The 12,488-nt window shown below is 41.1% G+C and overlaps 2 long non-coding RNA genes across 2 annotated transcripts; one reads left to right on the forward strand and one right to left on the reverse strand.

Annotated features, from left to right (window-relative positions):
* Positions 1-2,269: 2,269 nt before the first annotated feature.
* On the reverse strand, positions 2,270-3,619 carry LOC309710598. Its single transcript, XR_014277760.1, has 4 exons — positions 3,540-3,619; positions 3,073-3,231; positions 2,938-2,994; positions 2,270-2,505 (listed from the first exon to the last, which is right to left on the reverse strand). It is a non-coding gene; the product is annotated as an uncharacterized lncRNA (long non-coding RNA).
* A 4,192-nt stretch (positions 3,620-7,811) lies between these two features.
* On the forward strand, positions 7,812-10,165 carry LOC309710599. The gene is made up of 3 exons (XR_014277761.1): positions 7,812-8,606; positions 9,765-9,819; positions 10,076-10,165. It is a non-coding gene; the product is annotated as an uncharacterized lncRNA (long non-coding RNA).
* The last annotated feature ends 2,323 nt before the right edge of the window (positions 10,166-12,488 follow it).

Below are 12,488 nucleotides of genomic sequence, written 5' to 3' on the forward strand. Positions count from 1 at the left end.
CTGTCTTCCTTCTCTCACCCCAACCGGTCGCAGCAGATGGCCGCCCCTCCCTGAGCCCTGTTCTGTGCTTTTTAACACAACAGCGCATTCGAAATCGAAGTTCTTGCCTGCAACATATTAATATACTTGCTTTTTTACGGAAAAAATAAACATAACGAAGGTTCCGTTTTACTTACAAGTTTCTCCAAATGTGCTCTCCAGTCGCTCGAGAAGGGCAGCCATATTGAACAGAATTTTCTGTCAACGTCGTTCAGGTTAGAGAGAAAACGTCATGACGTAGTTGACATACACATGCGGAGCTCGGAAAAAAAACATTTACTCAAAAATCATAATTAAGAAAGCAGTATTTACTCTTAACTTCTAAGCCATGTACAATTATAACTGTTTGAATCGTTAACAGAACAAAAGTTTTAAGTTGTTTCAACTTTGAGGAATTTCAATTGTTATATCCACAAACTTTATAAGTCAGGTAGACTGTTGGGGTTTACAGTGCAGTAAAACTTGGCAAAGGACAATACTGTGTCATGAACACCTGTGCCTTTGATGCCTTCTGTCAAAGTCTGTGCTGCGTTTACTGTGACAGTCGTACTGCTCAAAACATGTTGAATAGTTCAGAGGAGAACAAAGTATTCCAGCTTGTGAAATCCCTTGCTTCAAAGGGTGTCACTCAACATGCCTATTCATTGAGGGCAGAGGTGCTGAGCTCAATATTCTGCCCTGTTCAGTTGAAGACTGGTGTTCATCGTGTTGATGCACAGTGCCATGTGTCCACAGTAATTCAAAAAACAATGACGGAAAATCCAAGTGTTCACTTCACAAGACAGTGTTCCTCCCAGTACTGCAAACTTTACACACCAAACACAAGGCAAATACCTTTTGTTTCCATTGATCTGTCAGTCCTCTCAGCTTCTGGCATAGCTCACCTTCAGTCTGCTGTTGAACAAGGGCTCAACCTTCCAGCATCGCCATGCCTAAGACCAATCGAAAGTCCTGATGCATCTCCAACAGCATTTAAAACAGATTCATCAGGAAAGCAACTTTGCACAGGGACTGTTTGTCACAGTTTCACCCTGAGAGAGCTTGTATGGATTGTGTTAATGGAAAATTGTATTTAGTAGTCAGTATAATCTTTTAGTGATATAAGTTTGCATATGGTAGAATACTGCATGTAGTTATTTGTATTAGGAAATATTCAACCATGTATACTTAGAGGCATATAATTAATTGTGTGTGATCTTTAACAGGCTGCAAAGGCTTGGTGTGTATTCCACACTAGAATGCACACCCACATCCTGGGAGCACGAGAGAGGTCATACCTTCTCTTATTGTTTTATGGTAGGATTGACGTAGTTACATCTGTTTTAGTCTAAGTGCTTTAACTGCTTGACTTCCTCACCAATGTTATCTAGGGTGAGGGAGGTCTACCCTCTTCCTGACCAAGGATCTGCCTTTTATGACCCTTTGATCAGCAGGACACACACACACACACACACACACACACACACACACACACACACACACACACACACGGGTCTATGTGGTATGGAGGGACTATCCTACGTCAATCCGCCCGGTGGTGGTTTAAGTGGACTACCCTTTTCAATGGACTTAGAGCCAAGGGAGCGAGGTTAAAGTGTTCGAAAAAATCTGAAAAAAATTTGGGTCACTTCAGACCTCATACACTCCCTATAGAAGTCTAGATACACTGATACACACCAACCAGACTCTATTGTGTTTTCTGGAGACATTGTCCACTTGACAACAATGTGTTTTATGAGGTCCAAAAAAAACAATATTGGGTCTTTAAAGGGACAATGATGTAATATTTAAATAGCTCATCATTACCATGAATACACATCTGACAGGACACAGGATTACTGGAACATCATTTTATTAGTGTTCTTGGATCTGAACATTAATTTTAACCATAAATAAAAAAAGAAATCTATGGACAAAAATGCCCACGCTTCCCACAGAAATATAAAAATATAGAAAACAGAAAAATTAAAAACATTTAAAATGAATTTTAATAGTTTAAAGGTAAATATTAAGGGGAGAAAATATGCATTTATAATTTTTTATTTTAAATATAACCCGTCAAAAAAAAACCCTAAATAAATTAAATGTAAAAATTATGAAATACAAACTGCTTCTGTATTTAACAAGAACTTTTTTTTTTCTTTAAACAGAACATCAGTGTTAACAACAATTGGCAATCTGACCAAGATGTAAAACCACATCTGGCTAAACAGTTATTTTAATTCATTTTTTTCTGCCTTTTTGCAGTTAATCCTCTGTTTCTTACAAAATCTCTTATGTTTTGAACTGTTCTTCCTGCCAACACCGGATCTTCTACCAATTTGCAATGACTGCATTCATTTTTGGTGGCTAGTTTCCCTTCGTTTATGTGGTCTTTAAAATGCCTCATCACTGCAGCAACCTCAGCCTTGGACCACATGTTTTTGGGAGCTCTTCGGGAATTGTGGGATTGAGCAGCATTTTTCTCTGGAAGATATATAAAGTAGTAGTAGTTAAAACAAACAAAAAACCAAACAAAAAAAACAAAAAACATTTGCTTGTTAAAAGAATGGATGCTACCCTGTACTAACTTCTGAAATGTGTTGCTACCATCAATATCAAAACGAGCTAAAATTCTCTTTGAAAATTTATCAAATTTCTAAAATGAGACAACATTTAGTGTTCCGCTGTGAATAAAAGACTGAATAAAAAGTTGAATAAAAGTCTCTTGATGCATGCTCAATCATCCAGGTAAGTAAATCCCAAAACGTTGATTCTGTTAATCTGGACGTAGCGTTTTCAGTTGGAGAAACATTTTGTCACTCATCCAAGTGACTTTTTGCCACCACTCTGCAGTTTGCCATATGTTGCAAAGTGATGAAACAATAATAAGCTTAGAGAACCAACTGCACCCCTTACCTTCAGAGGGAGCAGCAGTCTCACTTGCTGCAGGCATTGTGAGTGGTCCTTCATCTGCTGATTACACAATTTGATTAAGTTTTAATATTTGTAACAAACATTTTATCCACAGAAACCAAGCTAGTGGTAACTTACCACAATCTACAGTGTCTTGGAGCTGCGCTGTGTTTGTGGAATCAGCTACTGCATGTACAGGCTCACTGGTGCCACACGCCGACATTGTGAGTGCTGTGTCATCATCATCTGATTCACTCTCACTGTCCTTTGTTTCAGCATCACTTAATGCAATTTCATCTGAGAAATTGTGGGGGGGGAAAAAACAAAACAAAAAAACAAACAAACACAACCCCCCCAAAAACCTCACATTAACAACGAGATATGACAAAATACAGAACAAATACTGGAAATTATAGTACATAGTTTTACTATTTAAGGCCACCACTCTGCAGTTTGCCAAATGTTGCAAAGTGATGAAACAATAGACTTCAAGAACCTTAAATCATGGACATTTAACAGAATGGTCTGTGCTTTTAGGTTTTAATTCTGTTGATAAAGCATAATATTCAACTACTGCCCTAATATTTGCTCCTTTCAATACAAACCTTCTATTTTGATCTCATCCAGTGATTTCCCCTGGATCTGGGAAAGATGTCCTTTTTCCAGTGTTAAAAGCAGTTTGGAAATCTTGGCCAGCTGTGTTGTGGGAACTGGTAATCTGTAGAATTCGCGGTGAACGTGGATATCATGACCCAGGAAATCTGCAACCTGATCAAGTTCGTTGTTTTTCAAATTAAGGACTTGTGAGAGTGTGGCAACATGTTTTCTGAGCTGTGTCGATCTTAGATACTCAGGCTGCTTTGCTCCACACTGGTGTGCATGAACACGCAAGGAGTCCATTCCTCTGTAATGACTCATTGATCGGGGTCTTGCAAAGAGGTAGATATTAGTGGCACAAATACCACAGTCAGGCCTCCTACTAACCAGTAGTGACAGAGCATCCAGCATGCTTGGTGTTAGCAGAACTGGAACATTTCTGTCCCTTTTTCCCATTATTTCTATTCTACAGAAATAGTTACAGAGTCTCTGTTCCATTTCTGAGAGCCCCATGGCAACATCTGTGTGGAGTGCTGTTTTGTCTCTTTCAAGAAAACTTTTGAGGCGCATCTTTGAAACCCCTCCAGAACGTCTTCGGTTGAACACAATGATTTGTGAGAGTGTAACTTGTGCAAGTTGGGCATAATTCTGAGCTGTGGCTTCGTTCTCCAAGCTGCAAAAGGCACTTTCTGCAGATTTTTGAAGGTAGTGATGGAGAATCCGAACATCTTCTGTAAAGGGCAATGTTGATGGCTTGTTAAACTTTGCCTCACTCAATGTGTTCAAGGCACGGTGAGACACCATCTCGGACCATTTGGAGACATACAACTTCTTGAACGCATCAGTGGACTTGATTAGGGCTTCATCCTCTGTCATGAGGGCACGACAATGGATAATGTCAGACATTTTATGCAGTGTATGTCCCAGTTTCAGCGCAAGGCTTGGAGTTTTGTATGACAGTGTCTCTTCATCAAAACCTGAAACTTTCTTTACTGCTTGCACAACTCTCTGGAAATTAGCAGGCTTAATAGCTTCTTCCATGTTATGCACTGAGAATTCTGTGCGCAGACACAACAACAAACGTCCCGCTTCACGAAGCTTCTGTCGTATATAATCATACTTTGTAGGGTCTTGTCCATGTTTATTGTAGAGGGACTGGGCAAACTGAATAACAGTAAAGTCATTTCGCACAGCTGAGGCAATCTCATCTTGTTTCATAACAGCAAGAACCTTCCAGACTCCACTTGACACCTGCGGATAACACTGAGACTCCAGAGTTAAAGCCAGGCCGAGTACTTTGGTTCTTCCAGGTTCTTTATCCGTGTCATCTTTTGGTTTGTTCGGACATCTGCGGACATGTCTCCAAAGATCCTTGCGAACATACATCCCTTGACAATAAAAGCAATGAGCGAACTTTCCCTCTACTGCTTTAATCTTGGGTCTTCTCTTCACTTTCAGTGGTCCCACTCCACCATGCAAAACTGCAGCATTATGCTTAAAATTTCCCTTATTTCTCAATTTCTCTAACAGACTTTTACGCTCGTTTGAGTCTCTAGGCAGGGAAAATGCATGCACAACATCAGGAGCCGTTTTGTGCGTTTTCAGGTGGCGGGAAATTTTAGCTTGTGGTTTGCCACAAAAATAGCAGTAATTTCTTTTACTTAAAGTCATTTTTTCTGATTCAGTTTCGCAAAGCTCATTTTTATCTTGTGGCTTGTCCTTTGTCAAGTTGTGGATTAAATTCATTGAATCTGATTGTTCATGCGCTTTGGAGATGTCATTTTGGCATAGCAGACCTTTTGATGTGCTTGGCAATAATGAGATGTCTTCATCTGAATCTTCATCATATGACTCTGAATCTGGCACATATTCTTCTTCTGATATGCTGTGGTTGCCATCATCATCGCTTGATATTTGATCCAGAACTGAATGTGGCAATCCATCCTCCCCTGAATATTCAGAAATTTCTTCTTTCTGGAATGTAAGAACAAAAGTTATTTTAATTGATCAATACTTTAGACAGGTAAAAAATAAACTGAAAAACAAAGTCAAGCCAAATATGAATGGGATACACACCTGTGTTGACTGGTGGCAATTCTGATTTGCCAATTTTGTAAGGCAAGATTTGTGCCAGACCCCTAAACAAACTGAAACACATTTTGATAGACTTAATTTAGCTTTGCAGTTCTATTTAAGTGAAGTAGTTTTTTGTCAAAGCATTGCAGTAATGTCAAATGCTGAAAAAAAAAACAAAAACCAAACTGTTCACACTTAAGGATATTTTAATGACTACACATACACTGCTAATCCCCCCCCCCCCCCCCTCCAAAAAAAGGACATCCCAGATGTGAATGAAGGAATTATTCTTATTAAATACTTTGTTCTTTAGGTAGTTGAATGGCATGAAAGTGTGTAGTTGAATGTGTGTGGCCTCCAGATGCCTGTATGACTTCCCTACAATGCCTGGGCATGCACGGGATGAGGTGGCGGATGGTCTCCTGAAGGATCTCCTCCAAGACCTGGACTAAAGCATCTGCCAACCCCTGGACAGTTTGTGGTGGATGGAGTGAGACATGATTTAGGTCTGGGGAACAGGCGGGCCAGTCCATAGCATCAATGCCTTTGTCATGGAGGAACTGCTGACATACTCCAGCCACATGAGGTCCAGTGTCGTCTCGCATTAGGTGGACCCCAGGGTCAAACGCACCAGCATGTGGTCTCACAAAGGGTCCGAGGACCTCATCTTGTTACCCAATGACAGTCAGGCTCTCTGGCAGGTACAGAAATGCCACCCCTCACCATTACTGACCCACTGCCAATATGATCATGCTGGAGGATGTTGCAGGCAGCAGAACGTTCCCCACGGCATCTCCAGACTGTCACGTGCTCAGTTTGAACCTCCTTTCAGCTGTGAGGAGCATAGGGTGCCCGTGCCGAAGTTGCCAAACTTTGTGTTTTCTGGCAAATGCCAAGCATCCTGCATGGTGTTGGGCTGCAAGCTCAATCCCCACCTGTGGACGCTGGACCCTCAAGCCACCCTCATGAAGTCAGTTTCTGACCATTTGAGCAGACAGATGCACATTTGTGGCCTGTTTGAGGTCATTTTGCAGGGCTCCTCTTGTTCCTCCTTGCACAAAGGTGGAGGTAGCGGTCCTGCTGCTGGGTTGTTGCCCTCCTATGGCCTACTCCACATCCAGGTAGCACCTCCATGCTCTGGACACTACACTAACAGACACAGCAAACCTTCTTGCCACAGCTCACATTGATGTGCTACGCTAGATGAGCTGCACTACCTGAGCCACTTGTGTGGGTTGTAGACCGTCTCATGCTACCACTAAAATGAAATCACCGCCAGCATTCAAAAGTGACCATAACATCAGCCAGAAAGCATAGGTGCTGAGAAGTGGTCTGTGGTCACCACCTGCAGAACCAGTCCTTTATTATGGTGAATTGACTATAATTTCCACTTGTTGTCTACTCTATTTGCAAAACAGCATGTGAAACTGGTTGTCAGTGTTACTTCCTAAGTGAACAGTTTGATTTCACAGAAGTGTGTTCTGACTTGGAGTAACATCGCATTGTTTAAGTGTTCCCTTTATTATTTTGAGCAGTTTATGTTATGGAATGGGGAATTGAGGACAATCCCAAGTATACCATTTTTACAAGGTCCTGCACCAATGAGGTAATACTACATTTCTTTAATTAGACGTGACCACCCATTAATTAAAAAGGGAGCAGTGTTCATTTCAGCTAGTCTTAACTTGTTGAACTCTATTAATGCTTTTTACTATACACTGTACCTATTCACTAAATGTCTCACCTTTGCACTTATAGCCAAGCCACTTGAGGGAGGAAACCGGTCCCACACACTGAATGCACTTGTCCAAAGATGATATTGTTGTGCACACCAGACGATGATTGTGAAACTGTTAGCAAAATATTGCAACATTTATTTGTTTTGGACAGTTGGAAAGGTGAGGTGTTTTCAATTCAGTTGCAGATATCAACTAATAAACTTCGTCCATGTAAATCACATCACACCCAGGTGACTGCCAAACACACACACACACAGCATCCATAAAGAATGATGTGTGTGTGTGTGTTGGGGGGGGGGGGGTATTTTTTCTTCTGAAAAAAATACTGGCTACAATAATTAACAACTGATTCCTTTGCAATCATCCATCCTCTTCCACTTATCCTTATCAGGATTGTGGGGTAGCAAGCAGGTTTGGGGCCTATACCAGCTACCATAGGGCAGTACAACCTGGACAGATCACCAGTCTAACATGGAAGGACAAGCATTTGCATTCACACCAAAGGGCAGTTTTGAATCACCAGTTAACCTAACCCCATAAGCTACATCTTTGGACTGTGCACTGTAATCCCTAACAGTTGTTCTAGCTCATAACTAATAAGCTCATAACACTCAAATGTCGTTTTGTAGTTGAGCAAACTATAAAGTATTGAGCTCTGTTGGCTTTTATGCAGCTTTAATTGAATAGGGCTCAATATTTTTTAGCTAAATTTTTTGGAACGCTCAAAAAGTTTAAGAAGCATATATTAGTGACGTTCTGGTGGGTGGAGTCTTGTCGCTCCCTCAGGAAAGCTTAGTCAGCCATCTTGAATTTACCTTGATACGGGGAAGTTTTGGCCAGCCCGTGTGGATTAAGAGTCCCCAACTTCAACCCACCACCTTATTTTTTTTCATCAACTGCCCTAAATTTGGTAAGTCTAACGTGTTTTTGTTTTGTTTAAATTTAATTTCGATAAACATTCTTTTTTATTTTTTACTGGAAATATATTCGTACTTTGTGCACAGTGAATGTTTGTTATAAATGAATTCGAATCCAAGTAATTGTAATTTTAGAAGTTTTCTAATGTGACAAATACGTAATGTTATTTCAAATTAGAATGATGTAACGTTTTGGCGGTTTTCCGTGGGGGACAACATTTCCCATAATGCATTGTATTCTTGCCCGGGAAGTTGACGGTGGCAGTTCTAGCTCCATGCATTTGAACTTTCTACTAAAACTTTCCACTGGTTGTCGTATTCGCCGGTAACGTACGTGCGTATTGTGAGTATACTTATTTCAATATGTGTCCGTGTTACACAGTCAGTAGTTTACGCTGTTGAGCTGTGTGTGTGTGCTAGCATGAAGCGAACAATAATAAACAACATGAGTGTGTTATCATGATGGTAATTAGACACGTTTGTATTTTTTCGTAGTCTCAAATGTGTGGTTGTGAGATAATCTCGAAATCCTTTTAACAGTTTAGAGGGGTATTCCACTAAGCGAGCTCTACAAGTCAAGGCTTGCGGAAAAATGCATCGCCTGATTCAGCCTAACATTATACACTGGTCGAACTCGGTGCTACGAACGAAGTTCAGCTAAATTGTTCGCGCTAATTCGACAAGGCTCAACCAGCCAGACTGAGGCGCCTCCTTGACACCTTTAAGCCAGACCCTATCGATCTTTGCTAGATAAATTGAAATGAAATGAAAATAAAGAGCCGCGTTCTGCTCCCAGGCTAAGAAAGAATCATTGATGCAGACTGTGCGGATCACAAATACTCCCTAACCTGTAAGGCTGGGGTGTCCAAACTTTTTTCACTGAGGGCTACTTACTAGAAATTAGGTAAATAACCTTAACTTTAGTGTATTAAAGTGTATTAAAGATCACAAAATCACTTAAAAGTGGTCGAATATGTTATATTGTTGAATATAATTAAAGACAAAACTGCTTTCATCACAGCTTTCCATAAATGGATCTTTATTGATTCATTCAGAAAAAGCTTTGGTAGCTTATTTTCAGAACAGCAGCCTCAAATTTCTTCTTAGACAGAAGATTTACAGCACAGAGAAAAAACAATAAAAGGGAAAATAGGACGGGTAAATTTCAAGTTTGTTATTTAAGTTATTAAGCTTAGCAACACACCTATCAACATTAGTTTGAAACGGTTAACATTAACAGACTGAACTGGACTTAATAACAGGAGTGCATATAATCTTAGTAAATTATTGTGGTGAGTATCAGCTGCGCTGGGTATGTAAATCGGGCCATCCAGCTGCGGTGCTGATTCGACGTCACTCGTGCCAAAAATCCGGACAAATGTCACTTGATCAAGGAGCAGATCTGCATCAGATGAGATCAGCTGACTACTTGTGTGTGTGTGCTGTGCAAGAAATGTTTTTGAACATTAATAAGTCGTCTTTGTGCACATATTGTTTACAGATATCAGACTGCAAAGAGCGCTACAGAGAGTCAACATTTCACCAGTTGTCAGTGGGTGAGTTTTATAATTTGTGTCCCAATTTAAATAAAAAATAAATACAAAGAAACTAGAGAATTTTGCCTTGAATTATTCAAAATTTTTAGATTTTTTTTGGGTTACCCTTCTAGATTGACAGGTTTAGCCCGTTACACAAAAAGTTTGGACACCCCTGATCTATAACAATGACAATCAGAACATGGCTATCCAACACTTTGTTTTTACTCTGCATTTGTGTAAATACTATTCTAATAGATATTGTGTGTTCATCTAGGAACAGCATGATGTAAATACAAGACGGGCCCTCGTCCTTCGTGCACTTCCTGTGTACCTGCGTGAAGATGCCTCCACGTTATTCAGGACTTGTGATGTAAGTGTACTGACCTCAGCATCAACCATATGACATTGCTCAGAACTCAAGGAGAACCAGGGTGTACAGTGGGGCAAAAAAGTATTTAGTCAGCCACCGATTGTGCAAGTTCCCCCACTTAAAAAAATGACAGAGGTCAGTAATTTGCACCAGAGGTACACTTCAACTGTGAGAGACAGAATGTGAAAAAAAATCCATGAATTCACATGGTAGGATTTGTAAAGAATTTATTCGTAAATTAGGGTGGAAAATAAGTATTTGGTCACCTCAAACAAGGAAAATCTCTGGCTCACACAGACCTGTAACGTCTTCTGTAAGAAGCTTTTCTGTCCCCCACTCGTTACCTGTATGAATGGCACCTGTTTGAACTCATCATCTGTATAAAAGAGACCTGTCCACAGCCTCAAACAGTCAGACTCCAAACTCCGCCATGGCCAAGACCAAAGAGCTTTCGAAGGACACCAGGAAAAGTATTGTAGACCTGCACCAGACTGGGAAGAGTGAATCTACAATAGGCAAGCAGCTTGGTGTGCAAAAATCAACTGTGGGAGCAATCATCAGAAAATGGAAGACATACAAGACCACTGATAATCTCCCTCGATCTGGGGCTCCACGCAAGATCTCATCCCGTGGGATCAAAATGATCATGAGAACGGGGAGCAAAGATCCCAGAACCACACAGGGGGACCTGGTGAATGACCTGCAGAGAGCTGGGACCAAAGTAACAAAGGTCACCATCAGTAACACACTACAACGGCAGGGAATCAAATCCCGCAGTGCCAGACGTGTTCCGCTGCTGAAGCCAGTGCATGTCCAGGCCCGTCTGAAGTTTGCCAGAGAGCACATGGATGATACAGCAGAGGATTGGGAGACTGTCATGTGGTCAGATGAAACCAAAGTAGAACTTTTGGGTATAAACTCAACTCGTCGTGTTTGGAGGAAGAAGAATACTGAGTTGCATCCCAAGAACACCATACCTACTGTGAAGCATGGGGGTGGAAACATCATGTTATGGGGCTGTTTTTCTGCCAAGGGGACAGGACGACTGATCTGTGTTAAGGACAGAATGAATGGGGCCATGTATCGTGAGATTTTGAGCCAAAACCTCCTTCCATCAGTGAGAACTTTGAAGATGAAACGAGGCTGGGTCTTCCAACATGACAATGATCCAAAACACACCGCCCGGGCAACAAAGGAGTGGCTCCGTAAGAAGCATTTGAAAGTCCTGGAGTGGCCTAGCCAGTCTCCAGACCTCAACCCCATAGAAAATCTGTGGCGGGAGTTGAAAGTCCGTGTTGCTCGGCGACAGCCCCAAAACATCACTGCTCTCGAGAAGATCTGCATGGAGGAATGGGCCAAAATACCAGCTACTGTGTGTGCAAACCTGGTAAAGACCTATAGTAAACGTTTGACCTCTGTTATTGCCAACAAAGGTTATGTTACAAAGTATTGAGTTGTATTTTTGTTATTGACCAAATACTTATTTTCCACCCTGATTTACGAATAAATTCTTTACAAATCCTACCATGTGGATTCATGGATTTTTTTTTTCACATTCTGTCTCTCACAGTTAAAGTGTACCTCTGGTGCAAATTACTGACCTCTGTCATCATTTTAGGTGGGGGAACTTGCACAATCGGTGGCTGACTAAGGCTACGTTCACACTGCAGGCGAAAGCGCATCAAATCCGATTTTTTTTTACCCTATGCGACCCATATCCGATCATGCTATGACAGTGTGAACGGCGCAAATCCGATATTTTCAAATCCGATCTGGGTCACTTTCGTATGTGGTACTGAATCCGATACATATCCGATGTTTTAGAAAGCGACTGCTGTTTGAACGGTCAAGTCGCATTAAATCCGCCTTTTACGTCACCGACACACTGAAGCCAATTATCAGCGCCAGAGAAGCGCCCGAGAAGACATCGCGAACGCTTCCTGGCCATCCAGTGTAGATGTTAGTGAAACTGTTGGGAAGACAACGTAAACATTTTATTTGTACTGTATAATCTGCAGATTCTGACAGAAATCTGCAACTATCCTTTGAAGCACCGCTCCTCTCTTAAACAGCAATAAGGATCATTATTAGGTTAATTACATTATTATGTAAATAACAAAATAACTTAAAGCAAAAATTGGGAAACGTGAAGTCCGAAGTCTTTATATTAAGGGCCATCAGTCAAACAATACTGTTGCTCTGGGTCTAAACAGAGCGCGTTGTGTGTGACATCTTCTTTTGCGCATGCGGGCCGCTTTGAGCGTTCACACTAGAGCGCGTTTGCTGTCGCATTTTATTTGTAGTGTGAACGAGCAGA

Source organism: Aulonocara stuartgranti (assembly GCF_965226115.1).
Source record: "Aulonocara stuartgranti genome assembly, chromosome: 7".
Lineage (NCBI taxonomy): Eukaryota > Metazoa > Chordata > Actinopteri > Cichliformes > Cichlidae > Aulonocara > Aulonocara stuartgranti.